Genomic DNA, 27,953 nt, shown 5'->3' on the forward strand with positions numbered 1-27,953 from the left:
TTGCTGCTTCACCGCTGCTTGACCCCCTCCCCATCCTCTTTAAGGTTATTATATTTCTCTAGTAGTTTATTTCTCTTTATACTGTTATATTAAAACTATAAGAAATACAATTTCATCTTTCCCTGACTTTCCAAAAAAAAAAATCTGTGCTGTGGTGAGTTTATTCCAGCGGGGGAGGGATCCACCCTAACCAGGACAAGTTCTGAGAGTGTTTCTTTTTTTATTTTCTTGCATGGAAGCATCATTAATATCTTATAGAGAAGCTAGGAGTGAATTTTGTGTTTGCTTATCTCAGTAAACAAGACTTGAAAACAAATAATGGCATCAATAAGAGATGGATCAGTATGATATTAGCATCTTCTTTATGTATAGAAAACCAGGTGCACTTTGGGGGCAATAAGTAGCACATACTTTCTCTCCACTGTGATGAAAGGTTTTAATGTTTCATCATCTTTGCAAGGATAGAGGTGAGGCTGACTGGCCTGTAGTTTCCTGGGTGTTCCTTCTTGCCCTTTGTGAAGCCTGGAGTGACATCAAGTCACCATGGCACCTGCCTCATTCAACAGCATGCCCATATTTTCTCTAATGTTCCTTTTGCCTCTGATATACTTGAAGAAACTCTTCCTGCTGACTTTGGCATACCTTGACACCTCTCTCAGTAACCTGCTTCAGTCTTTCACCTCTCTCATTGCTAAAAGTTTCTTCCTTGTATCTACACTAAAGCTATACTCACAACAGGCTCAGCTGAAAAGTCTGCCCTCATCTTTCTTAGAGGCCTCCTTTAAGTACCATTCAGCCTTCTCCTCTCTGGACTGAACATGTCCAGCTCTCTGAGCATCCTTTCACAGAAGAGGTATTTTATCCCTTTGATTATTTCTGTGGCCCTCCTCTGAACCTGCTCCAAATGATTCATATCCTTATTGTGCTGAGGGCTGACTCCCTTGCAGCCTATGAAGAAGCCTGCACTAGAGCTGATATTTCCATGAATCCTATGGAGAGAGCGATGCCAAAGTAGATATCCATGTTGCGGCCCATGAAGGACATTGCACTGGAGCAAATGGATATGCAACTGCAACACTTAGAGAGCTCACATTGGAGTTGGCTTAGACTGAAAGACTGCAGCCTGTGAAGAGGCCCTATTCTGGATGAGGAGGTAAGTGTGTAGAGGAAGGAGCGGCAAAGAAAAGCTGTTATGTGCTGAGGACACGTCCCGTTCCCCATCCCCCCTCTACTACTCAGAAGGAGACAGAAGAGTCTGAAGAAGCTGAGCTTGGGAAAGCAGGGAGGAAATATGTTCTATTAATTTGTTTCTCACCACTCGCTGGCAATAAATTAGTTTTCCCTAAGCCAAGTCTGTTCTACCCACAAGAGTAAACGGTAAGTGATGTCACAGAGTCATAGAATTGTCACGCCAGTAAGGCACTTCAAGGATCATCTAGCTCCAAGATCCCTGCCATGGGCAGGGACACCTCACACTAGATCAGGTTGCTCAGAGACACATCCAGCCTGGCCTTAAAAAATTCCAGGAATGGGGCCTCCACCACCTCCCTGGGCAACCTGTTCCAGTGTCTCAATATACTCATGGTGAAGAACTTTTTCATAACATCCAATTGGAATCTACCCACTTCTAGCTTTGCTCTATTCCCCCCTAGTCCTATTACTACCTGACATCCTAAAAAGTCCATCACCAGCTTTCTTGTAGGTCCTCTTAAGATACTCCAGTCAGGCTCTTGTCATTGATGCCCAATGACAGGACAAGGGGCAATGGATGGAAGTTGAAGCATAGGAGGTTCCATGTAAACAATGTGTTTTCAATGTGAGGGTGACAGAACACTGGAACAGGCTGCCCGGGGAGGGTGTGGAGTTTCCTTCTCTGAAGATATTAAAACCCTTCTGGATGCACTGCTGTGTGATCTGGTACAAGTGATCCTGCTCTGGCAAGGGGGTTGGACTAGATGATTTTTTGAGGCCCCTTTCAACCCCTAATGTTCTGTGATTCTGTGATGTCAGTTTGATGCTCTCCCTGAACACCTTAAGAACACTTACATTTTTGCTGAGAAGGGTTACATAGTAGATTGGATTGGCTTTCCCATCACTGGAGAAGCTTATTCTTTTAGAATATGAGGCCAAGTTCAAAGTCAGTATAGGGAGATGATGATGTCAACCTGGCCTATGAAAATTCTTTTTAAGAAGTTTTGGGATACCTTTAAAATGGTAACAAGACTGACAATCTAATGCAACAGCCTCCAATAGAAGTGCTGGATGACTGTCTTAGGGAAACGAGAAAATACTACTTCTGCATTTGCAGTATTTTCTGTTCTTCTGTATTATTCTCTATGAGTGATGAGTAATTCCCTATGATGATGAGTAATATTATTTAATATCAGTCTATTAGTCACATGGTCTGTGTTTTTTAAATGTATTTCCCATCAAGGACGCAATTTGCCTATACTCATTATTTCTCATCCTATACAAGTTTTTTTCCCACAGAACCTTAAATTTGTCTTACATCTATCAGCTCAGGCAGCAAGCTGAAGTCTCTACTTGGGGAAACTTGCAGGGGACCAATTTTGGTTTTAGCAAGATCTGAAAAAAAACTCCACTCAGAAAATATAGGGAACACTGTGTGTGTTTGAAGATCATTTAGATATGGTGTTTGGGGATATGGTTTAGGGGTGAACTTATGTACAGTAGGGTCAATGGTTGGACTTGATGATCCATGGGGTCTTTTTCTGTGATTCTGTGTGAGTTCTTCATTCACAGTCTTCATCAAAGAAAATTGTTAAGCAGTTCCTTCAGTTACAGCTCATAAATGAAGCTGTAGAAAGGACCACAATACAGTAAATTACATGAACCTGTTTTGGGGACTGTAGCCAAACCTCCCATACCTGCTACTCTGTAGGACTTTTGCTTAAATGAAAAATATTCTTAATTGTTTGTGTTAACATTTTCTTTAGACAAGGTTTAAGGAACAGAGTAGAAAAATGAAACAGTGTCAGGGTGAACTACTGCCTGTCTCGTGTGTTTGTCGTAAAGAAGGGTAGATTATCAATCCAAAACCTAGTTAGGAGACTGAAGGCCCAAAATGTGAAGAAAGAGGGGCAGACAAAGCTATAAGAAGAGTCAAAGACTAATCATGACAAAGGGAAATGTCTCCAGTTCACAGACCAAATAGTCTTGCTGGAATACCTCTGGATAGCTCACAAAGGCCTATCATTTTCTTGATGCTTTTTAAACAAATCCTGTGGTAAACTGTTGCTGCACAGCCAGCTATAGTCAAGTATTTTTGCCATGGGCTTTCAGCAGGTTAATTTACCAGACGCTTACCTGTGAAACTCACTCTAGTATCAAGAGATATTTCACTTGGAAATGGGTCAAGAACTGGCTGGAGGGTCCAGCCCAGAGAGTGGTGGTGAATGGCACAACATCCAGCTGGCAGCTGTCACTAAGGGCATGCCCCAGGAATCAGTGCTGGGCCCAGTCCTGTTCAATATCTTTATTGATGACCTGGACCAGGGGATTGAGTCCAGCATCAGTAAGTTTGCAGATGGCACAAAGCTAGGAGCAGGTGTGGATCTGTTGCAGGGTAGGAGAGCCCTGCAGAGGGACCTTGGCAGGCTGGATGGGTGGGCAGAGGCAAAGGGGATGAGATTGAACAAGGCCAAGTGCCTCGAACATGAGCCAGCAGTGTGCCCAGCTGGCCACGAGAGACAATTGCATCCTGGCCTGAATCAGGAAGAGTGTGGCCAGTACGACAAGGAAGGTTATTCTGCCCCTGTACTCAACACTGCTCAGGCTACACCTTGAAAACTGTGTCTAGTTCTGGGCTCCTCAATTCAAGAGAGATGTTGAGATACTGGAATGTGTCCAGAGAAGGGCAATGAAGCTGGTGAGTGGCCTTGTGGGAATAGAAAGTGAGAAGAATAATAACAAATGAACGGTGGCCTTGGTTCCTAGCAGCTGCTGGCTACCTTATCTCAGAAAGATAATGGACATTTCATTAAAGAGGAAAACAAGGTGTGGTTTATGCAGACAGACTGGGCTGTTCTTGCCTAATTATGCTAATGTGTGAGTGTGTGCTCTAATGCCCAAGACTATATAATGAGAGCCAAAATGATCAATAAGGAGTCTCTGGCATAATTCACATTGAATTAGTCTGGAGTCCATGTGGCATTGCTTGTGATCACATTGATCTGTGAGGGCTTTGACCATGTCTTCTGCAGCAGTTGACAGCTGCAATGTCTGGCATCCCAACAGTGGGATTTGACCTTCCTCTAAAAGCTGTAAATTCTCCTGGTGAAGATGTGTGGACAGTAGAAGAGAGAGAGAGAGAAGAGGAAGTAGGAAGCTGACCGAAGCGGTCTCTGCCCCGGGGACCAATTGAAGATACGCACCCTGATCAGGTGAGCAGTCGAGGGGGAGAAGGGGATCCACGCTTGAAGAAGAAGCAGTGCGTGAAGCTCCCCCCAAATTTTTTCTCTATATGAGAGGTGTCTCTATGAGACATTGAAGGCTGTATTTTGCTGGACAAAGGAACGATTGTTTGATCCCCCAAGGGGCTTTGAAGTTGCCACCTGGGAGACGGTGGGAAAGGCCCTGAAGAAAAGAAACAAACCAGGGCTCCAAAAGAGACTGTAAAACTCATTCTTCCATGGTGATTGATCTCTGACACCCTGACATCTATGACAGAATTGCTGCCGCAATTAGCATTTGCAACTTTCGCTCCCAAAGGGAGCAGTGGAACTTCCACTGTTTGAGTCCCCTTCTCAACACCGCAACACCGCAAAGCTCCTGCTATGGCAAGGAACTGATCAACCAAAACAAAAGTGTGAAAAGCAGAGGAGAACTTAAAAGAAAAAGATCAACTGACAGGGAACCGGACACCATTCCGGAGTGCCCTTGTGAAAAATGGTTCCCGTGTCAATAAAAGAATGGCAAAGCAGAATATAAGAAAATGAGAAAATTAAAATATGTCACTATGTGAATGGCAGAGCAGGGAGTGTCTGAGCTAACTAATTTGGAGACGTTGGAACCTACGAGAGATAACAGAAAGCGCTGTGAAGAGATAGCCCCCTGTGAATAGGGGACATGAACAAAACAGGGGTGTGCCAGAGCTCACTGAGCAAGGCTAGGGATGAACGATAACAGAAACCACCATGAGCAGGGTAGATAAGAAGACCGTAAAGCAGGCAACTGTGATGACGCAAATAGCTGAGTCACAAAGACACTTGAGGAAGACTCGTTACTTCAGCCTCACGACCACCAGAGAGAACCCCAGGCGGATTAGCACGCATGCGCAACAGTTCCAGGAAAAAAATGCAACTGTTTTCGGGAAATGATAAAATATGTATTACACTGCTTTGTGAATATGTATGTGAGCGGGAAATAAAAACCCTGCAGCTGCATGTGTACAGTGCGCAGCTGTGGAGATAAATTCCCCTGCGCCCAGCGCTGCTCCTTGCTTGCCAAAATAAAACTCCTTAAACTTATCTCTAAGTTTTTGGTGGCTCAATTTTAACATCCTCCACTCTTCGTCCTCCTCCAGTACCGACAGCTCCAAGGGAAAGCAGTCCCTGTCTCAACCCTTGCCGTCCTCCACACCGCTGATGCCCGTGGTTTGCCCCTAAGAAGACAAATCCCAATCTCCCGGGTTGAGACACACAGCTGAAAGACCTTCCTGACAGACTCTAGAAGTTGGAAGGCTAAGAATGAGCCAGTGGAGAGAGTGGATGAGTACAATGCTAATTACTTGCCAGCACCCCCATCTCCTTTTCGTTAAATCCTACAAGGCTTGCCCCAGGGCTATGTCCCATGTCCCTTAATATCCCATTGCTCAGGACCGGGGCTGTGGGACCTGTGAAACGCTTCCAGGAGCATTTCCTGCGGTTACGGGGGCTCGGGGGGGAGGGCAGTGGGCTCCGTGAGACTGGAAAGTAATTGAAAGGGCTAAACAGATGATAAACAACTTACGGGCTCCTGACTCAGTTTCACTCAATTGTTACCGCAGCATTTATTTACAGCTCAGTTATTAATACCATACTTACTCCCTCTCAGCAACTACAATTTTTTGCAGCCTATACAAAAGGCAGAACACAGACCCCTTACACGGAGTTCAACTGTAAAGGCTTCAGGGATCTAGGCCATTTGCATATGTAAGCTATCAAACAGGCCTTTTTTGAGCCAAGGTGTTACAAATTACCATGACAATGGCACACAGAGCTGTGTTAAAGGTCTCGCAGAAGTGAAAATGGCTGGTCGAGACTACCGACAAAGGGGATGGCACCTGGTGGGTCCTGGCAAAGATGGGTCAAACCGTGGCAACATTCCAGCAGGAGACACCACAGCACCACCCCACTTCATCTCAGATCGCATCATAAAGTTTGCGGGAAAAAAAACCCCAGAGACTTAAAAGCTCTGAAGCAACAGGAGCTTGCAGGGTGAGCTGGTCCTTGGTTTAGCTTTTTTTTTTTCGGGTTTTCCTTGGCTCTTTTCACCTAGCACAGTTTGCGCCGTCCCTCCCCCCGCGGCGGAGCTCAGCGGGGCCGTTTTCCGCCTTCCCGATCCCTCACTTGGGCGCACGGAATGGCCTGGCACTGGGAAGTGCCCCACCCCCCCCCCGGCACCAGCTCAGCGGGGTCCCCTCCCCGTCTTCTTGCAGTTTATCTTCTTTGGCGGCTTCTGCAGAGAAGCACTTCGCATTTAAAGGCACAGTGCTGCTTTTGTGATAACGTTTTGTGACCCAAAATCCTGATAACGTTTTTGGCATTTGATTGTAATAGATTTTAGAGTTTAAGAGTTTACTGGATAAGAGATTAAGTTGTTAATTGTAATAGAATATCATAATTGTAATAGAATATTAAGTTCTGGAATAATTTTAGCAGGGTAATCGTGATAAGGCTTAGGTAATTAGAATAGAGTAGGTAATTAAAATAGAGTATGTTAAGTAATTGGCAGCTGAAACATAATCAATAGTTAATATAATGAAATATTATGGTAAGAAGTTGTTTTGTGAGTATGTTGATTATTCTCCTTTTGTGATGACTGATTCAAGGTCTTTTTCTGGGTACCTTGGTATTTCTAAAGATCTCTATGTAATGTAATATCTTCTTGGATTTCTTTTTTTTTCCCTCAGTACTGATTTTAAGTGGTTTTAACTTTTACTTAATTGATTTCTTGCATTTATAAAGTTAAGGCTAAGAGTTTATAATAGAGATATTATAGGATATAGGATAATAGGAACGTTATAGGATATTTTTTCTTAGAGTTTTTCTTTTTAAGGATATGGATCATGTGAAAACAAAACAAAAGAGAGGTAACATGGTTGTGATACTGGCAATGTTAACATGGCAAAGATTATTTGATTTAGTTTTCACACCAAATTAGGTGTTGGTTTTCTGTGGCATAAAATGATGCCACACTTCAAAAAGATGGCTTGTAACAGGCCACTGAAATTATTCAAAGATACCATCATGCTTATGCAAGTTTTATGCTCAGATATTTTACTTAGCACCTGCTTATGTTAATTTGACACCATTGCATTAAAAAAAAAAAAAAGAGAGAGAGAGAGAAAAAGAGAGAGAAGGAAATTAAAAAATTCTCCAGATAAATCACACAGAGAAGTTCACCCTAGAGAAGGCCAATGGATTTGTTAGCCTAGGGAATGAATGTGCTTGGGTTTGTTTATGTATGCTCACAGGTCTCTTTGATGGGTACCAGGTTGTCATGTTCAGTCTGTTTTTTGGCAGTGAGCAGAAGTCTTGCTCAGGTGGCTGCGGCAAGAAACCGAAATGTATACTGACATATGTATACTTAGAAATGGTTGTGTGTGCATAGGCTTTGATCATGCTTAACAAATTTAGGTATTTCACAAGCTTGCAGCAATTCTGTTTTAATGATTGGGCAACTGTAAAAATGGAAACCAGTTCAATCTCTGTTATTAGGGCCAAACCTACTCATTGGCAAATATGAGGAATACCTATCTTCTGTTAGCAATGTTTAAGGTGCTGTGTCGTTATCTTTTGTAAGAACCCTACAGTGAATAAGAAGCACTGCCTGCATTTTGAAACAAAAAGGGGGAACTGTGGGAATAGAAAGTGAGAAGACTAATAATAAACGAGTGGTGGCCTTGGTTCCCAGCAGCTGCTGGCTACCTTATCTCAGAAAGAATAGATAACGCACATTTCGTTAATGAGGAAAACAAGGTGTGGTTTATGCAGACAGACTGGGCTGTTCTTGCCTAATTATGCTAATGTGTGGGTGTGTGCTCTAATGATCAAGACTATATAATGAGAGCCAAAATGATCAATAAGGAGTCTCTGGCATAATTCACATTGAATTGGTCTGGAGTCCATGTGGCATTGCTTGTGATCACATTGATCTGTGAGGGCTTTGACCATGTCTTCTGCAGCAGCTGACAGCTGCAACAGGGCCTGGAGCACAGCCCTGTGAGGAGTGGCTGAGGGAGCTGAGAATGTGCAGCCTGGAGAAGAGGAGGCTCAGGGCAGACCTCATTGCTGTCTAAAACTACCTGAAAGAAGGTTGTAGCCAGGTGGGGTTGGTCTCTTCTGCCAGGCAAGCAGCAACAGAATAAGGGGACACAGTCTCAAGCTATGCCAGGGCAGGTCTACGCTGGATGTTAGGAGGAAGCTGTTGCTGGAGAGAGTGATTGGCATTGGAATGGACTGCCCAGGGAGGTGGTGGAGTCACCGTGTCTGGAGGTGTTCAAGCAAAGCCTAGAGAGGCACTTAGTGCCATGGTCTAGTTAATTGGCCAGGGATGGGTGATAGGTTGAACTTGATGATCTTGGAGGTCTCTTCCAACCTGGTTGATTCACTGATTCTACAAATGAGAAAGCAGGAGTAACAGGTGGAGCTGTATATTTACTCTTTGATAGCTAGTTTCAAAATATGTCTTCTTCATCAGATGTCTTATATTATTTAGAAGCATCATATATTACTTTAAGTGTTTACTGGAAATCAACAGAATGTCAAAAACGTCTTTAAATCAGTATATTGCATTGTGTTTCTTGGAGCTTGACAAATGGAGATGGTAAGAATAAGAAACAGAAAAAAATTCTTTAGCCCAAATATTGGCTTTTAACTCCCCAAGCTATATAATATATGGAGAATGTTCCCACTGGGTCTTGGATATGGGGATACAGAATACAAACCTCCCTGGAAGAAGGGGGAAGTAAAATTAGGGTGAGGTACATCTCACTAGTGTCTGTTTCCATGTTTGGACTAGGTGTTCTCATAGCCATTAAAGTGAGTTGTACAGGGTTGACCCTCCTGGGGGGAATGATCTTGAACCTGATCCCCAGGAGGTCTTGATCCCTCCCCAAGAGTGGGTCTGAACACTGCCAGGTGATGATTAGCCCACTCCCCCTTCCTGCCTATGGACAGGAAGCAGAGGGACTTCCTGTTCTTTCTCCCTGCCTGTCTGCTTGCATCACCATTCCTGTTCCCTGCTGCTTATTGTTTCACCACGTGGCCATCATCACCACGAGGTGGGCAAAACCCATTGCCATCAAATCTGATTGTAGATTTACATGTTTTGTACCTTGTTTTCCCTTCCCTATACCTTCGTAACTTCCTTACCTCATATACCTTGTATTTATTGTTAAACTTCTTTTAGCTTCCAAATTGCAGTGAGATTATTTATTTGGGTCTGCATACCTCCCTCTCTCTCTCCATCTAATTCCTTTTCATTTGGGATAGAAGGGGGATGAGGGAAGGGCATCCTATAAATTGTTATTGGTTCTATCAACTATATTTGAGTCTCTGGGAAATTGAAATTAGAGATACGAGTGGATATCAAGGGCTTAATGCATTAGCCTTCTCCTTGGCATCATCTGGCCATGATCTGAGATTCTACAGGCGTGTTCTGTGGGTTCCAGCTGTCCCTTCAGAAGGGCAAGGCTGCTCATAGGTCCTGTGTTGTACCTGCTACGTTCCTGGTGCTAAAGATGCTTACAGCATTTTAAATATCTTTAAGTCACCCTTGTATAGGAAATTGAGCTGAGACCCTAGCCAGTACAGTCAATGAAGTCTAAAGGTGTCTGCTGATCTCTACCTTAGGACAGTGTGAATGTTGTTTTTACTCTTACAGCGGGATCTCTTTTTTTTTTTTTTTTTTAATATAAGTATCTGCAGTGTAGCTATCTAAAATCAGAGGAGCTGATTCCCAACCTGCCAATCTCATGTTTGAGTGGGTACTCACAACATCTGTGGCTAGCTCTTGAAGATAACCTTTTATTACTCTATCATATGTCAAGACTGACTAGTAGTATTCCCAGACTAGATTTCCAGAATTCAGTTTCCAAGTGCAATGGGAAACAGCAATGTTTTATCTGCAGAGCCTTATGGAATGGGCTGTGCTTGTTTGTGCTCAGTTGTGACTGAAGTGCTTTTGGAACACTCAGGGAGAAATTTGTGTTCTTAGAGAGATGATTATCAAAATCTTGAGTCTTGTCAAATTTCATATGTCACCAGACTGAAGGAAAAGATATTTTTTTATAGCAATTGCTATGCTTGCATGTCAAAATCATATTTTCTCTTGTGAATATGGAGCTTATATACACAAGTTTTAATGTCACTTCTGCAGAAGAATAGTAAGAGAGAATCACTGCTTAGGCGAGCTGAACTGGCTACTCAGGAGGGATAGACAGGGCAGGTGGTGTGGAGGGTGTTTACTGTATGCATGGGATTAGTTTGACTCTACAGCCCTTAAAGTTAGTTTGAGAGGTCTGGGTAAGAGCATGTGGGTGAGGATTAGGGGGATGGAAAACAAAGAAGATGTGAGTATCTACTATCAATCACCCAACCAAGATAACAGCACTGGTGAGTTATTTTGTAGGCAGTGGGGAGAAATATCTGTATTGATAGTCCTTGTGCTTATGGGGTTTTTTTCACCTTCCTACATGTCATCTGTGAATACTCTGTGAATACTATAATGTCACTGCTGGGACAAGTAAGGGTGGAACATTCCTGAAGTTTATTGAAGATCTAGTGGTGTACTCCAAGGATCAGTGCTGGGCCCAGTCCTGTTCAATATCTTTATTGATGATCTGGATGAGGGAATTGAGTCCAGCATCAGTAAGTTTGCAGATGACACCAAGCTAGGAGCAGGTGTGTATCTGTTGGAGGGTAGGAGAGCCCTGCAGAGGGACCTGGCCAGGCACAGGATGGGTGGGCAGAGGCCAATGGGATGAGATGTGACAAGGCCAAGTGAAGGGTTCTACGCTTTGGCCACAACAACCCCAAGCAGCACTACAGGATGCAGACAGAGTGGCTGAGAGCAGCCAGGCAGAAAGGGACCTGTGGGTACTGGTAGATAGTAGCTGAACATGAGCCAGTAGTGTGCCCAGGTGGGCAGGAGAGCCAATGGCATCCTGGCCTGGATCAGGAAGAGTGTGGCCAGTAGGACAAAGGACGTTATTCTTCCCCCATACTCAGCACTGGTCAGGCCACACCTTGAGTGCCTCAATTCAAGGGAGGTCCAGAGAAGGGCAACAAAGCTGGTGAGGAGCCTGGAGCACAGCCATGTGAGGAGAGGCTGAGGGAGCTGGGGGTGTGCAGCCTGGAGAAAAGGAGGCTCAGGGCACACCTCATTGCTGCCTACAATACCTGAAGGGAGGCTATAGCCAGGTGGGGTTGGTCTCTTCTGCCAGGCAACCAGCAACAGAACAAGGGGACACAGTGTCAAACTGTGCCAGGGGAGGCATAGGCTGGATGTTAGGAGGAAGTTCTTGCCAGAGTTCTTGCAGGAAATGTGATGGCAGAAGGCTCTCTTGGCCATAGTGATCACAAAGAAATTAAGTTTTAATTTTGTGGTGTAATGAGAAAAATGTCAGCATTATTGATACCCTGAACACTAAAAGAGCAAACTTTAAGCAACTCGGGGAGTTATTTAGCAGTGTCTCTGGGGATCTGCTTTTGAGGGTGTAGGAGTCCATGAGATCTGCTCAGTTTGAAAGAACCACCTTTTAAAAGCACAAAGGTAGGCAATCCCATCATGTTGAAAGGCAAGATAGGGGGGAAGAAGACCATCTTGGCTGGACAGGGAACTCTTCTTGGAAGTCAGGTGGAAAAAACAGTTATCTCTAGAAGCAGTATCAAAGCTTCACAGATAACTATAGAGCTGTGGTTCACACAGGGAGGGAGAAATCGTGAAAGGCTAAAGCTCAGTTAGAGTTGGAACTAGTCAGTATTCTGTCAGACAACAACAAAAACCCAATGCTTTTTGAAATATGCTAACAGCAAGAGGAGGTCTTGTCCTGGAGTCCTGTATACCCCTAAATTCCTCTCCCTCTGTGGCTTGAAAGGGAGAGGAAAAGGTGCAAAAAGACCTGTCTCTCCCCCTGCCCTGCTAACAGCAAGAGGCCCTTCTGGCACAAAAGGTGCCCCGTGCAATGCCCGCGCTGGAATCGGGCTGTGATTGGCTGTGGTCTTTGCGCCTAGGAAGTGGTAACTCTGTTCTTTGTCTAGGAAGGGTATAAATATTGGGGGACTTCCTGCCTTGGGGTTCCCACCTTAGAGTTTGCTCCCGCCTGAGCATTTGTGCCTGCCTGAGAGTTCTCGCCCCCTCCTGGATAGATTCTACAGAAGGAGCCCCTGGCACTCTGCATCGAAGGATGCCTTCCCACCATTATCACCCTTTAAGCAGACTCAACAGGTCTTAAGGACTCTCCTATGGCTTCTGAAAGAGAACCCGGGAGGACAAGTAGCTGGACCACCCTTTTCAGCCAGCCTGACTGTGAATTATTGTGGCTCAGCTTTATTATTAAGTGGAAACACTATAATTTAATAATTAAAGCCTTTTCCAACTTCTGACTTCCAAAATAGTCAAATTATCTATGGTATCCTTGTAGATCTTCTCAATTGAAACTGAAACTGGTAATTAAAACTAAATTAATTTCTGTATATAGTTTTGGGGGTGGGTTTTCGGGAAAACAAAATAACTCTGTTTTTATATAAATTCCTGACTTGGCCACATTAATTCCCTGCCTCCACAACAGCTCTAAGGTAAATATAGGACTGATGACTGATGAAGAGGAAATCAGATAAAAAATGAGCATGAAGAAAAGAGAGACATTTCATGTTTTTGCTGTGCTTCACTTCTCAATGATCTTGGGCTGTTTGGTCCCATAAGTTAATTACTGCAAGAGCAGTAAATTCCCTATTAGAGACACTCAAATTATAAGGGGACTCTTCGAATATAAGCTGGATGTTCATAAATCCAAGAGGCCTAATGAGATTAATTCCAGAGTCCTGAATGAGTCAGAATCCCTCTCAATTCTCTAATAAAAAACACCTCTGGATACGAGCCAAATTTATTCCAGATTATCAGGACAATAAACAGATTTGTTGATTTCCACACAGCTCTTTCTCTGCCCCTTCCCCAGGCTGAGGCCAGCAGAATGAGTGGAGATCATGCAGGTGACCCAACTGCCCTCAATCAAGCTGCTTCTGAAAGAGCTGCATGGATGCAGCACCGTGAGTGTCTCTCTTGTCACTGTGTATGGCACTTGCTTAGTGTTGAATTCTCACTAGTGTATTTTGAATGATCACTGACAAGCATTTGCTCCATGGAACACACATCGTGTTGATTTCCTGATCTATTTCTTTTTAATTATAAGGTCGCATAGCATCAAATCAAATGTCTCACAGCAGCCAATGAAAACATAATTGCTTGTATCAGCAGAGGTTCTAAGTGCACAAAAGAGGTAACTATCAGGTTAGTTTGACAATGATTGCTTAACATCACTCAATGTGGATCAACATCAACTGCATTACTTTCATTTAAAATTTTATTTACTCAGCTCTGTATCATTCCATTTCTTTTGCCTGGGATTGAAGGCCTAATGACAAGGCTGAGCTTCAACCGTCCTTCCTTCCCCTGTCCTTTTTGTTTGTTTGTTTCTTCTTCCTTCGGATTGCCTGCCTGCCCTTCCTCACTCATGCCATTTCCTTCTTTCCACATACACTCAAGACAGACTCACACAACAGCCTGGGCTTCTTTTTTAATTTCTCCACAGTCTGCTTCATGCAGAGAAAGAGATAATGGCTCTGGATCAAGCCAGCTGAACTCCAGCTCCATCTCTCTACCAACAATCTAGAGCATCCCAGCAGAGCTGGAATTGGGCAGCACAAGTCTACAGCTCCATGAGCTGCATTGTTCTGCTCTGATCCACCTCTCCATCTTTGAGACACCGGTGTTATATAGACAGCTACTCACCCAAGAGGGCAGCTGCTCTATCTTTTGCAGCTGGCAAAGCCAAATTCCTTCTAGTTCTCCACGAGAGTGCCAACACCACCTTCTACCTAGACATTACCTGAAGAAGAAAAGAGTTGGCTCAAAAAAGTTGCAGTTAAGGAAACTCTGTTTCTGGACTGTCACCAGTGTGCATCCTCTCTCCTCCATCCCATAATGAGAGAGTGCCATTCCACCTGGACCACTGCCTGGACTGGAGGTAACATGCTTTTGTCACCCTCATGACAGTGATACCAGGAGACCTGTAGAAGAGTGGGACTGACACTAGTACAGGCACAAAGCATCCTGGGGCTCAATTCTAGGGCCAGTTCTGCTCAGTATTTCTATCCATGATCTGGATGCAGGAGCTGAAGGCACTGTCAGGAAGTTTGCTGACAATACTAAACTGAGAGATGCTGTCAATGCTCTTGAGGCCTCATGCCTAGCAGTGTTTAGAGGCATTTGGACAATGTCCTTAATAGTGTGCTTTAACTTTTTGTCAAGCCTGAAATAGTTAGACAAGTTAGACTAGATAATTGTCAGGCAGTTAGACTAGATAATTGATGTAGGTTACTTCTATCTGGATTTTCATTTGTATTCACTTTTGATCTTGCAGCTTCAAAAGCCACAGTCATACAGCATACATTCTCCTACACATACCTACACACAGTTATCAGAGATACCAAGAGTAGATTCGTCTTTTCAGATGGTGCCTGGGAGCTTACTCAAGTTCTTAGAAGCAGGTCCCATACCATCGTTTGATCTCCTCTATCGTCCCTTTGGCCTTATGCTCAGCTGTAGAATGACAAGAAGGTCCATACTTGTATCTGTGTCCAGACTGCAGTGGTGCCTACAAGTAGGCCTTCTGATATAGGAGGTGATGGTAGGGGATTACAAAGCATTCTTTTGCCATGTAAGATCCTTTCAGGAGATCATTGCAGTCAGCATATAAGTGCTGAATGTGTTATTCTCCTGCCTCATAGGAATGTGGTTCTGTCACCTGGCCTTCACTACTACATTATTTTTATACTTAAGCCTGCTATCCAGACTCTCTGTATAACCAGTGGTGAAATATAGTCACCTTAGGGGGAATGTATCTTCTATTCAAGGATGAGAGCAGACATTTTTGGAAGGTACCAGTCGGTCATAGTGTGCAGGGTTAACCCTCCAGGGGGAGTAACCTTGAACCTGACCCTAGGTGGTCTTGACCCCTCCCCAGGGGTGGGTGTGAACACCACCAGGTGATTGGTGGTTAGCCCTGTCTAAAGGCCTATAAAAGCAGAGGCACTTCCTGATCTCTCTCTCTGCACTCTCTGCCTCCCTGCTTACCAGCATCACCATCCTGTTCCTGATTCTCTTTGTTTTACCACGTGGCCATCACCCATGAGGCGAACAAACCACTGCCATCAAAATCAGGTTGTATTTACACATTTTGTATTTGTTTTCCCTCCCCTATACCTATGTAACTTCCCTATCTCAGATACGTTTTAAAATTTATTGTTAAACTTTTTTTTTTTTTAAATTTCCAAATCAGAGTGAGATTATTTATTTGGGTGTGCTTACCTTTTCCTCTCTCTCCGTCTAATTCATTTCTTTTGGGAAAGAAGGGGGAAGAGGGAAGGGCACTCTATAAATTGTTATTGGTTCTATCAAATATATTTGAGTCTCTGGGAATTTAAATTAGTACCCAGACACATAGAATCAATCAGGTTGGAAGAGATTTCCAAGCTCATCCAGTCCAACCTATCACCCAGCCCTATCCAATCAACCAGACCATGGCACTAAGTGGCCTATCCAGTGTTTCCTTGAACACCTCCAGGGATGGCAACTCCATCACCTCCCTGGGCAGCCCATTCCAATGCCAATCACTCTCTCTGGCAAGAACTTCCTCCTAACATCCAGCCTAGACCTCCTCTGGCACAACTTGAGACTGTGTTCCCTTGTTCTGCCAGGCTAGTTGCCTGGCAGAAGAGACCAATTCCACCTGGCTACAACCTCCCTTCAGTTAGTTATAGGAAACAGTGAGGTCTGCCCTGATCCTCCTCTTCTGCAGGCTGCACACCCCCAGCTCCCTCAGCCTCTCCTCACAGAGCTGTGCTCCAGGCCTCTCACCAGCTTTATCACCCTTCTCTGAACAACTTCCAGCACCTCAACATCTCTCTAGATTTGAGGAGCCCAGAACTGTCTTCAGAGCCTGTACAGCTGTAGAGTGACAAGAAGGTCCAGTTTTGTGTCTGCATCCAGACTTCAGTGGTGCCTTGCTTTTGCGACATAAAATGGTGGTGCTTTGCATCAAAGCATGGAACACTTCATATGCTGATATCAAGGTGGAGTCAAAAAGTGATGTTAAATGGTGCCCTGAAGTTCATGTAAAACACCAGTGGCAGATTCTGATGGAGAGATAAAATATGTGTGTGTTCTCCTACCCCACTTGTCAATCTCTGAATGTCTTCAAACATTCACAATTGCAAATAGGCATAGCATGAGAAGTGGGTGTTGTAGTCCTGGAAACTTGTTTACTGCTTCTCCAAGAGACCTTACAGCAAGAAGGGAACACTCTTTGTCATTTTCTCTATTTGCTTCCCTTCCTCTCTTCCTCCCTTCCTTTATCCTTACCTCCCCACTCCCCCCATTTCTTCTCCATTTCCTTCCTCCCTTCTTTCCCTCCTTCCTTCTCTTCCTTCCATCCATCCTTGGGGGCTACTATCTAGCCTGTTTTGCTGCTGTCTGACCTGCACAACGAGGATACTGACAATACCAATTTTCCTGAAGCCATTTGAACTCTGTAGGTGTAAACCACTCCAGAAATGCAAAGGATTATTGCTAAGTATTTTTGCCACTATTTTTAATGTCAGCTGTTCCAGCTTAAGCTCTGTACTTTAAGGGAGCAACGTCACAGAATAACCAGAAATTAGTGAACAAAGGGAAAAGAGATTAATAGCTCAGACATGTAGAACCTGCTTCTCTCAGCAACTGTGCCTCAGCCCCTGGACAAGCAGTCAGGTTCAATGTGTATGGCGAGTTTCCAGGGCTTGAGGGCTTGAATTGATGGGCTGTTCTTCAGAGTGCTGTCTCCCTAGGGCAGGAAAAACTGGAATGTAAACAATTAGATGGCTGCTCTGCACAGGGCTGTGTGCACTGATTAGGAGATCCTGCCTGACACAGAGGAGCGTCATTGCCTGCAGTGGTATCTGCTCCTGTCACTATCGGTGTGCAGCAGGTGACACTGGAGGATGAACCTGGGCTGAGATGCCTACAGAGTTAAAGGAAGGTGGCAGAGAAAAGAGGAAGATACGGCTGACAACTGTAACTAACCCTCCAGTGTCTAAATGAGGAGAGGCAGGGTGAGGCAGCTGCATGTGGAGTCAGTGTGTCACAGTGCAGCTACTGCAGCGGAATCAAATTCTAAAACAAAGATACCTACTTAAATCCTCTTCCACTACAGAAGTCTCCATCAGAGTTAAATATTGCAACCAGGTCTTGGTTTCTGCCTTCTACCTCCAAGAGCACCCCACAGTAATCAGAACTAAAAGACATATTATGAAAATCTCTATCTTCTTCACATCCTCACAGTCACCATTGTTACAGTCCAAGGAGGGATGAGGAAGAAGACATTGTATGAGTAGCTAGACCTAGACAAAGAGAAGTGTGGCTGCTGTAGGAAGCTTCTTTTGGGATTCACTTAAACAACACCTAGCAGAGAGCAACATATATCGGTAACACCTGACTGCTTGTGCCTCCTGGCCTGCATCATGAACGGTGTAGCCAGTAGGACAAAGGAGGTTATTCTGCCCCTGTGCTCAACACTGGTCAGGCTACACCTTGAGTGCTGTGTCCAGTTCTGGGCTTCTCAATTCAAGAGAGATGTTGAGATGCTGGAAGGTGTCCAGAGAAGGGTGACAAAGCTGGTGAGGGGCCTGGAGCACAGCCCTGTGAGGAGAGGCTGAGGGAGCTGGGGTTGTGCAGCCTGCAGAAGAGGAGAATCAGGGCAGACCTCATTGCTGTCTACAACTACCTGAAAGGTGGCTGTAGCCCAGTGGGGTTGGTCTCTTCTGCCAGGCAAGCAGCAACAGAAGAAGGGGACACAGTCTCAAGTTGTGCCAGGGGAGGTCTAGGCTGGATGTCAGGAGGAAGTTGTTGCTGGAGAGAGTGATTGGCATTGGAATGGGCTGCCCAGGGAGGTGGTGGAATTGCTGTCCCTGGAGGTGTTAAAAAAAAGCCTGTCTGAGGCACTTAGTGCCATGGTCTAGTTGATTGGCCAGGGCTGGGTGCTAGGTTGGACTGGATGAACTTGGAGGTCTTTTCCAACCTGGTTGATTCTATTATTCTATGATGCTGATGGTTCTCTGTCTGGGAGGCAGGTGCAAATAATGTTGACATAGTAGCAAACTAGGAAAGTATTTAGGAAACCCATAGGCAATGTCAGAGAATGGCTACGTCACTTGGGAATTGACTGCACTGAGCTTGTCACCCCTGTGGCTTGTCTTGGAAGACTGGTCCTTCATCCTTTTTTGTGTCATCTTTGACACTGCATAAGGCAGCCCTTATGAACAGTTCAATCAGCTGTGTATTAGACAGCTGAAACTAGAAAGTCACAGAAAAGCTGTGGAGGAGCAAGCGTTCACTCCATATAAATGCTATGGAAATTGTGAAATTTTAATGTATTTTTCCTCTTAATATTATGAAATTGGATTGCAAGAAATATCAAATGAAAAGCAACAACTAGAAGATATAAGCTGTTAAATTCTGTGGGAATATTGTTTAAGGAAGGGAGTAGAAGTAAACAAGTGTTTAATACTTTAATTTTCACTGATTTTTTTTTTCCAAGATCATGTCACACAATAAATGACACTTCCAGCAGTACAGATGTCTACATTCCCATGGCAAAAAAGATCTAATTTTTTTTCCCTTGCAGTTGTTTTCCATCCACATGTAAATTGAAGACATTTTGTTAGAATTGGATTAGGCTGTTTAAAAAAATACCAAAAGGGGAATTCTTGCCACCTTTCACAAAGACAACAAATTATTTAATGAAGGTCAAGATGAATTCATAAACAGAAGACACCACTGCCCAGGTGGCCAGGAAAGCCAATGGCATCCTGGCCTGGATCAGGAAGAGTGTGGCCAGTAGGACAAAGGAGGTTATTCTGCCCCTGTGCTCAACACTGGTGAGGCCACACCTTGAATGCTGTGTCCAGTTCTGGGCTTCTCAATTCAAGAGAGATGTTGAGGTGCTGGAAGGTGTCCAGAGAAGGGAGACAAAGCTGGTGAGGGGCCTGGAACACAGCCCTGTGAGGAGAGGCTGAGGGAGCTGGGGGTGTGCAGCCTGCAGAAGAGGAGAATCAGGGCAGACCTCATTGCTGTCTACAACTCCCTGAAAGGTGGCTGTAGCCTGGTGGGGTTGGTCTCTTCTGCCAGGCAAGCAGCCTGGCAGAACAAGGGGACACAGTCTCAAGTTGTGCCAGGGGAGGTCTAGGCTGGATGTTAGGAGGAAGTTCTTGCCAGAGAGAGTGATTGGCATTGGAATGGACTGCCCAGGGAAGTGGTGGAATTGCTGTCTCTGGAGATGTTCAAAAAAAGCCTGGCTGAGGCACTTAGTGCCATGGCCTGGTTGATTGGGTAGGGCTGGGTGCTAGGTTGGCCTGGATAATCTTGGAGGTCTCTTCCAACCTGGTTGGTTCTATGATTCCCGCCCCCCACCCTGTCAGTTAAAATTTACCAGACCAGCTCAGATGGCTTGGAAGTGAGATAAAGGTATATTTAGAGTAAAACTAAAATAGCAAGTCCATGTATACAAGATACTTCCATGAATTTACAATTATACACAGTTTAGAAATAATACAGCAATCTGGACTTCCCTCCTGAACAAAGAACAGACACCCAGAAGGGGCCCAATGCTGCTCTGTCTCTCTCTCCAGACAGAAAACAACCAGCAAAGCTTATGTGTTATCTGTTAGCCAAGGTTTGGAAAGCAGTCCTGTGGAGAGGTGTCGTGGATGGGGTTTCTCAGTGCCTACGCCGATTTGGCGGAGGGGAGAAATTAATTAATGCGAGAGGATATTTATAAAAATAGAAGTATTTATTAACTTCCAATGTTTCAACTCTCGCCACTCCCCAACCACTGAACTTTAATATTAACAGGGTTCTTTACACTGTTATGGAGACATTCTAGGATATATATCTACAGAACTTATTAATAACTGGCAAACATTCAAACGGTCCAACTATTAACAGACAGAGAGTTTCCCCGTGGCTCAATGCCGCCTGAGGACTTATACTGTTTGCCCAGCAAAGCTGAGCTGAAAACTGCTCTCTGCTTTATGGCAGAGGTAATAGAAATTACAGAGGCATCTACTCATGATTCTTATCAATTACTAATCACCCTCTGGGGCTGCATCAGCCTATTGCAAATGTCCAATTCTTCAGGATCTCTGCCTGTGGACTTTTAGGCTGGAGTCCTCTGGTGTCAGGGGAAATGGCAGGCTCTGGCCTTACTGCTTCTGGATCCTGTTGGCTCTCTCTCCTGGGGTATGCAGGCAGGATCTCCAGGTGCAGAGGCAGGATTCTGTGCAGTCTGAGCACGGGTCCAACTCTTGCTCCTCAGGCCGATCAAATGCAGACAAGTGGGTCTGCTCCCAGCAACCTGCGGCAATGTGCACACCAGGCACTCATACAAAGGCAGGCATAAGGCTGCAAGGAAGTACGCACACAGGCAGGCAGGCAAGCATGTGGCAGAGCTGCAAGTAATGTGGGGAAGGCTGCACGTGAGCCTGTGCACCCCTATTTATCAAATGTGGGCTGAGAGTTATTGGTCTCATTGGCCACTCGAATGAACCAATCAGGTTGGCAGTCAGCCCAACCCTACCACATTGGGTAAAACCCACAAGCCTGGACTCCAAATATGGGAATCACATGGGCCTAGCACCAGGCAGCCCCAGCTGGGTGTGTGGGGACTTACACAATCAGGTGTCCCTTTGTTCTCGTTTACCCCTGGTGCAGGCAGAGCCATGTCCAGGCAGAGCAGGCATAAATAAGCCTGCTTTCGGGCCTACAGGCCCCCCACAACAAGAGGGACCTGGGGGTGCTGGTGGATAACAAGTTACCCACGGCACAGAAATGTGCCCTTGTGGCCAAGAAGGCCAATGGGATCCTGGGGAGTATTAGGAGGAATGTGTCCAGCAGTCCAAGAGAGGTTCTCCTTCCCCTCTACTCTGCCCTGGTAAAACCTTATGGAGAGGGTCCAGCAGAGGGCTATGAGGATGATGCGGGGGACTGTAGCACTGCCTGATGAGGAGAGGCTGATGGAACTGGGGCTTTTTAGTCTGGAGGCACTGAGAGGGAATTCAATAAATGTTTATAAATATCTGAGGGCTGGCCAGGAGTGGGGGGACAGGCTCTGCTCACTTGCTCCCTGGGACAGGACAAGGAGCAATGGGTGTAAATTACAGCAAAAGAGGTTCTGCCTCAACACAAGGAGGAACTTCTTGACTGTAAAGGTCACAGAGAACTGGAACAGGCTCCCCAGAGAGGTTGTGGGGTCTCCTTCTCTGGAGCCTTTCAAGGCCTGTCTGGATGTGTTCCTCTGTGATCTGTGTTAGATAGTATTGTCCTGCTCTGGCAGGGAGGTTGGACTCGATGATCTCTTTGGGTCCCTTCCAACCCCTGACATCCTGTGAGCCTGTGAACAGGGAAAACCCCTACACTATATATAAAAACATAACCCCAAATTACAGGCAGTCACCTCAAAATAAATAATGATTTTTAAAAATCCTTGTTTAGTATGAGCTGGGACAATAATACAGCACGAGAGTTGCTTTTCACCTTTCTTTAATAACTACAGGTTCTGTACATATATACTTTAAAAAAATACTAAGAGAAAGAGAAATTAATAGGGACTTTGCTGTTTTCTCTGACATGAGAAGCTCTCAGGTCTGTCCTTCTTTGCACCTGTTAAGCCTCACTGAAATCAATAGGGTTGAACTAATGTAGTTGATTACAGAGTTTGGCTCATAACCTATCTCCTGTTAGCTCACAGCACTGTATCCCACAGGTTCCATTTATAGAAGTAGTAGCATACTCATTACTACTCTGGGGATCATAGTGTTGGCTGTTTAGCCAGACAAGGAACATGTTGGTGAAAATCATGGGCAGAGTCATGATATGGACCAATGTGGTTAAAGTTGTGCTCCCTACAGCCCTACAATCTGCCACAGTGTGATCCAGACCACACTGGAGAAGGGTGGAGCTCCTGAACACCTGCAATTCATTGATGACATCATTGTATGGGGTGAGACAGCAGAGAAGGTCTCCAAGAAGGGTGAGAAGATTATTAATATCCTTTTGAATGCTGGTTTTGCCATCAGGAGGAGCAAAGTGAAAGGGCCTGCCACAGAAATCCAGTTTCTAGGAGTTCGATGGCAGGATGGCTGATGCCATATCCCTATGGATGTGATGAGTAAGGTGGCCACTATGGTGGAACCCACTAACCAGAAGGAGACACAACCCTTCCTGGGGTTTGTGGGCTTTTGGAAGATGCACATTCCCAGGTGCAGCCAAATTGTGAAACTCCTCTTTGACGTTACAAGAAAGAGAAATAACTTTGGGTGGGGACTTGAACAGCAGGTGGCATTTGACCAAATCAAATGAGAGATGGTCCATGCCATGGCCTTGGGACCAGTTCTGACTGGCACAGAGATTAAGAACATTCTCTACACAGCAGCCAGTAGGAATGGTCCTAGCTGGAGCTTATGGCAGGAGGCTCCTGATGAAACATGAGGCCGCCCACTCGGGTTCTGGAGCAAGGCGTACAAAGGCTCAGAGGCCAATTATACCCCCACAGAGAAGGAAATCCTAGCTGCCTATGAGGGACTTAGAGCTGCTTCTGAGGTGATTGGAATGGAGTAACCACTCCTTTTAGCTCCAAGGCTTCCAGTCCTGACTTGAATGTTTAAAGGGAAAGGTTCAACTCTGCACCATGCCACAGATGCCACTTGGAGTAAGCGGATGGCTCTGATAACTCAGAGAGCTAGGATGGGGATTCTCGAGCGCTCAGGCATTGTGGAAGTCATCACCAACTGGCCAGAGGGCACTGACTTCGGAAAGACAACAGAAGAGAAGGCAGTGGCCCATGATGAGGAAGCGCCCCCATAGAGTGATCTTCCAGATGAGGAAAAGACATATGCTCTGTTCACAGACGGATCCTGCCATCTTGTAGGCAGCAAGCAGTAAAAGCCATCCAGCTGGCCCTGGACACTGCAGAGTGAGAACAGTGGCCAATGCTATACATCTACATGGACTCATGGATGGTAGCAAACGCCTTATGGGGGTGGCTGAAGGACTGGAAGAGAAATGACTGGCAGAGTAAGGGGAAGCCTATTTGGGCTGCTGACCTCTGGCAAGACATATCTGCATGCCTGGACAAACTGTCAGTTAAAATCACATCCCAAAGAGCAGAGCCACTGAAGAACAAGAGCACAACCACCAAGCTGACTTGACTGCCCACATCTCCCAAACAGACCTAGACTGGTAACACAAAGGTGAATTGTTCCTAGCTTGGTGGGCTCATGACTCTTCTGGCCACCAAGGAAGAGATGCCACATACCAATGGCCTCATGACAGATCCATGGACATACCCATGGATGCCATAGCTCAGGTTATCCATGACTGTGGCATCTGTGCTTCCATAAAGCAAGCTAAGTGCATGAACCCTTTGTGGTACAGGGGACAGTGGTCAAAATACAGGTATGGGGAGGCCTGGCAGATCGATTACATCACTCTGCCTCGGTCTCGCAGTGGCAAGCAGTGTGTGCTAACCATGGTGGAGGGAAGCACGGGGTGGCTGGAAACCTAGCCTTTACCTCATGCTACTGCCCATAACACCATTCTGGGTCTGCAGAGCCACATCCTGTGGAGACACGGTACCCCAGAGAGAATTGAGTCAGACAATGGGACCCATTTCAAGAACAACCTCATAAGCAACTGGGCAAAAGAACATGGGATCTAAAGGGTTTACCACATCCCATACTACCCACAGGATAGCTGCAGGAAAGATTGAGCATCACAATGGCCTGCTGAAAACCGCCCTGAAAGCTATGGGAGGTGGAACTTTCAAAAACTGGGAGAAACACCCAGCAGAAGCCACCTGGCTGGTGAACATCAGGGGATCAGTGAACAGAGCTGGTCCTGCTCAGTCTGCCCTACTGCCCATAGTTGAGGGAGATGGAGTTCCTGTGGTCTGTGAGAGGAATCTACTGGGGAAAATGTGTGGGTTGCTCCTGTTTCTGGGGGCAAACCTATCAAAGGGGTGGTATCTGCAGAGGGTCCTGGTCACACATACTGGGTAATGCTTGAAACTGGTACTATCGAGTGTGTTCCACAGAGAAACCTCACTCTAGCTGAAAAGGACTAAATCTCAGAGCTGGTTCCATGTAATCTTGTATCATAGTTGTATAATAATTATATTATAGTTTGTAAGTGATTATAAGTTATTTTTCTAGTTACACCCTCACCACAACACATCCAACAGAATCTACACCACATAAGCAGCAATCCAGAGGAATGCTACAGCATTGCATCACAACACGGCGTCCAGCAGAACCTACACCACACAAGCAGCAATCCAGAAGAGTTCTACATCATCAACAAGGTGTCCAACAGAACCCTGTACGTGTTTTTCCCTGATATCCTACAACAGAAGACTGGCCCTGGTTTCCCTCCAGAGGATGTCTACAACCATCTTACCTATGCCTGTTTCTCTGATGCCCTATAGTGAAAGACTGTTCCTGATGTTTTCCTTCCAGAGGGAAAAGACTTTTTCCTGAGTTTCTCACAAGAACTGTTCCTGTTTCTCTGATTCTTCTTGCATGTTCCTGTCCTGCTCACACCTCACTCACCAACCTGCACCAGAGAAGCACATTGCCCTGGGATACAGCAGGACACCAAGAAGGACTTAAGAACTCTTAATACATGGACACATTTTCCTATCTTTGGAAAAGGAGACTGTTTGCAGGAAGGTGGAAATGGTCTGACCAAGAGGTGGAATGTACAGGGTTAACCCTCCAGGGAGAGCAACCTTGAACCTGACCCTAGGTGGTCTTGCACTCTCCCCAGGGGTGGGTGTGAACACCACCAGGTGATTGGTGGTTAGCCCTGTCTAAAGGCCTATAAAAGCAGGGGCACTTCCTGATCTCTCTCTCTCTCTGCTCTCCCTGCATCCCTGCTTACCAGCATCACCATCCTGTTCCTGGTTCTCTTTGTTTTACCACGTGGCCATCACCCATGAGGCGGACAAACCATTGCCATCAAAATCAGGTTGTATTTACATATTTTGTATTTGTTTTCCCTCCCCTATACCTTTGGAACTTCCCTATCTCAGATACCTTTTTAATTTATTGTTAAACTTTTTCTTCTTTTAACTTCCAAATCAGAGTGAGATTATTTATTTGGGTGTGCTTACCTTTACTTTCTCTACATTTAATTCCTTTCTTTGGGGAAAGAAGAGGGAAGGGCACTCTATAAATTGTTATTTGGTTCTATCAAATATATTTGAGTCTCTGGGAATTCAAATTAGAACTGAGGCACTTTAAAATGCTGCACAGACATTAATTAATCAATCCACCTTATTGATAATTTTATTCTCTCCTAAAATGCTAGAGAATGGCAAGCATACAGAAGAGGGCACTGAAAACATTTTACTTCCTTATTTGTTCATTGTTACTGCAGTGTAAGGCAGTCTGATAACGTTCTGAAAGAATGAAAGTGCATAGGAATATACTGCAACAAAATTCTTGCTAGTGCTCTGCTGTCTTTCATAATGATCTGTGTTGGTTTGGGTGTTACCCACCCCTCACTCTTATGAAATCACCCAGACTAGACTCAGGTGAGCTGGAAGTTAAAGAAGGAAGCTTTACATTTACAGCTTAGCACAATATACAAGCAAGTTATTTACAACAGATACAGCTACAGACAGAAATAGACAAGTTAAAAAGTAACACAGAAACACAACAGCCCTCCCAGAAACCAGAGTCCCCAGGAGGGGCTCCCAACCACCCTTCTACGTTCTTCCCACCTCTCTACCTTACCCCAGAGTCGGCCAGGGGGGACAGGAAGCAGAAGGATTAGTCACACAGACGGCAGGTTAGAGAAGTGCAGGTAGCCAGAGTTACATTTATGTTCTTGTTTTTATACGTCTCAGCAAGCCTATGAGTGCAGCAGACATCGCCATTGTTTTCTTTCTACAGCCTATCATCTAATCCTTCTCACCAAAATATTCCAGCTAGCTTCAAACTAGCACATGATCCTAGCTGAATGGAGTCATGGGTCAAGAAGAAATAGCACAAGAAAACTGCAATTCTTCCATAAAAATATAAATCCTTGCTATCTGAACATAAAATTTGGAAACTACATTTGTATAGAGAATTTCTTAAAACACCATGTGTGATTCATTAGCTGATAGTCTGTGGGCAGCAAGCTGCCAACTTAGATTTACCTCTTTCATATCAGTCATTAACAGAGTATTAAAAGTACAGCAAACAAATGGAGTGTCTAAAATTCTTTAACAGGAGAAATGGAGGGGGGGAGGGCTTAAAAGAAGTTCAGCTAATTTTTTTATATAAAACCTTGTTTAGAAGCAATAGAACAAATTATCAAAATAAATAAAAGCAAATCCTGGTAGTGTTTATAAAATTCTAGTTCCTACTTTACAGATTAGAGACCAAGGCATGGGGCCTCAACCACCTCCCTGGGCAACCCATTCCAGGCTCTTTCTGCTCTCGTGCTGAACAACTTCCTCCTCACGTCCACTCTGAATCTCCCCACCTCCAGCTTTGCTCCACTCCCCCTAGTCCTGTCACTCCCTGATACCGTAAAAAGTCCCTCCCCAGCTTTTTTGTAGGCCCCCTTCAGATCCTGGAAGGCCACAAGAAGGTCACCTGGGAGCCTCCTCTTCTGCAGACTGAATAGCTCCAACTCTTTCAGTCTTCTTCTATCGATCTCAATGAGTTTTCACTCCAAACACAGATGTTGCTGAAAGCTGAGCCAGTATACAACCTAACTTTTCTGTATCTGATCCCTGACATATATTTGATAAACTCAGGAAGTGAGGAGACTGTCTAACCACTATAGGATGGAATCTGACGTTCCAAGCCTCGTATTGTTGAATTTGCCAGGTATGTACAGCCAAAAAATCAGTCTGAATAAAACACCAGCTGGAAAGAATTGATCATCTCAGCCTCTACCCACAAGAAAGTTTTCCACAGCAAAGGTTGATGATGTGAACATTTTATTATTGTCTGAAGCAGATAAACATCCATCAGAGAGAGAAGGATCTAAAACAACCTTTGATAATCAAAACTTTCTCATGTATCAGTGACTGTTGCATTGCTTTCAACATCACCTTGCTTGTATCTGGAAGTTTCTGCTACCTCTGCTTTGCAGAATGGCAAATCAGTACTTGATGAGCAGAAATGTATGGCTGGGTGTATTTAGGTAAGCATCAGAAACTCTAAAGTTTTTAAGAAACTTCATCACCTTTGTGCAAAAATCAATTGGTAAAAAAGTGATTTTTTTAATGAGCCTGTTGGAGTAAAGATTGGTAACTCTCATTAAAAAGAGAGAGCTGCTGAAAATGAGTCTTTTATAGAAAAGGATCAGGTTTACCTGAAAACATTGACATTATTTGTTCATTTACAAAAAGTTTTGCAATT

The 27,953-nt window shown here is 44.8% G+C and overlaps 1 long non-coding RNA gene across 1 annotated transcript in view; it reads left to right on the top strand.

Annotated features, from left to right (window-relative positions):
- Positions 1-721: 721 nt before the first annotated feature.
- The window catches only part of LOC135173873 (uncharacterized), a 44,587-nt gene continuing 17,355 nt past the window's right edge, over positions 722-27,953 (top strand). Inside the window, exons 1-2 of the long non-coding RNA XR_010301465.1 lie at positions 722-853; positions 948-1,153. This is a non-coding gene — a long non-coding RNA (uncharacterized LOC135173873). The remainder of the gene's footprint in view (positions 854-947; positions 1,154-27,953) is intronic.

Source organism: Pogoniulus pusillus, chromosome 3, assembly GCF_015220805.1.
Source record: "Pogoniulus pusillus isolate bPogPus1 chromosome 3, bPogPus1.pri, whole genome shotgun sequence".
NCBI lineage: Eukaryota > Metazoa > Chordata > Aves > Piciformes > Lybiidae > Pogoniulus > Pogoniulus pusillus.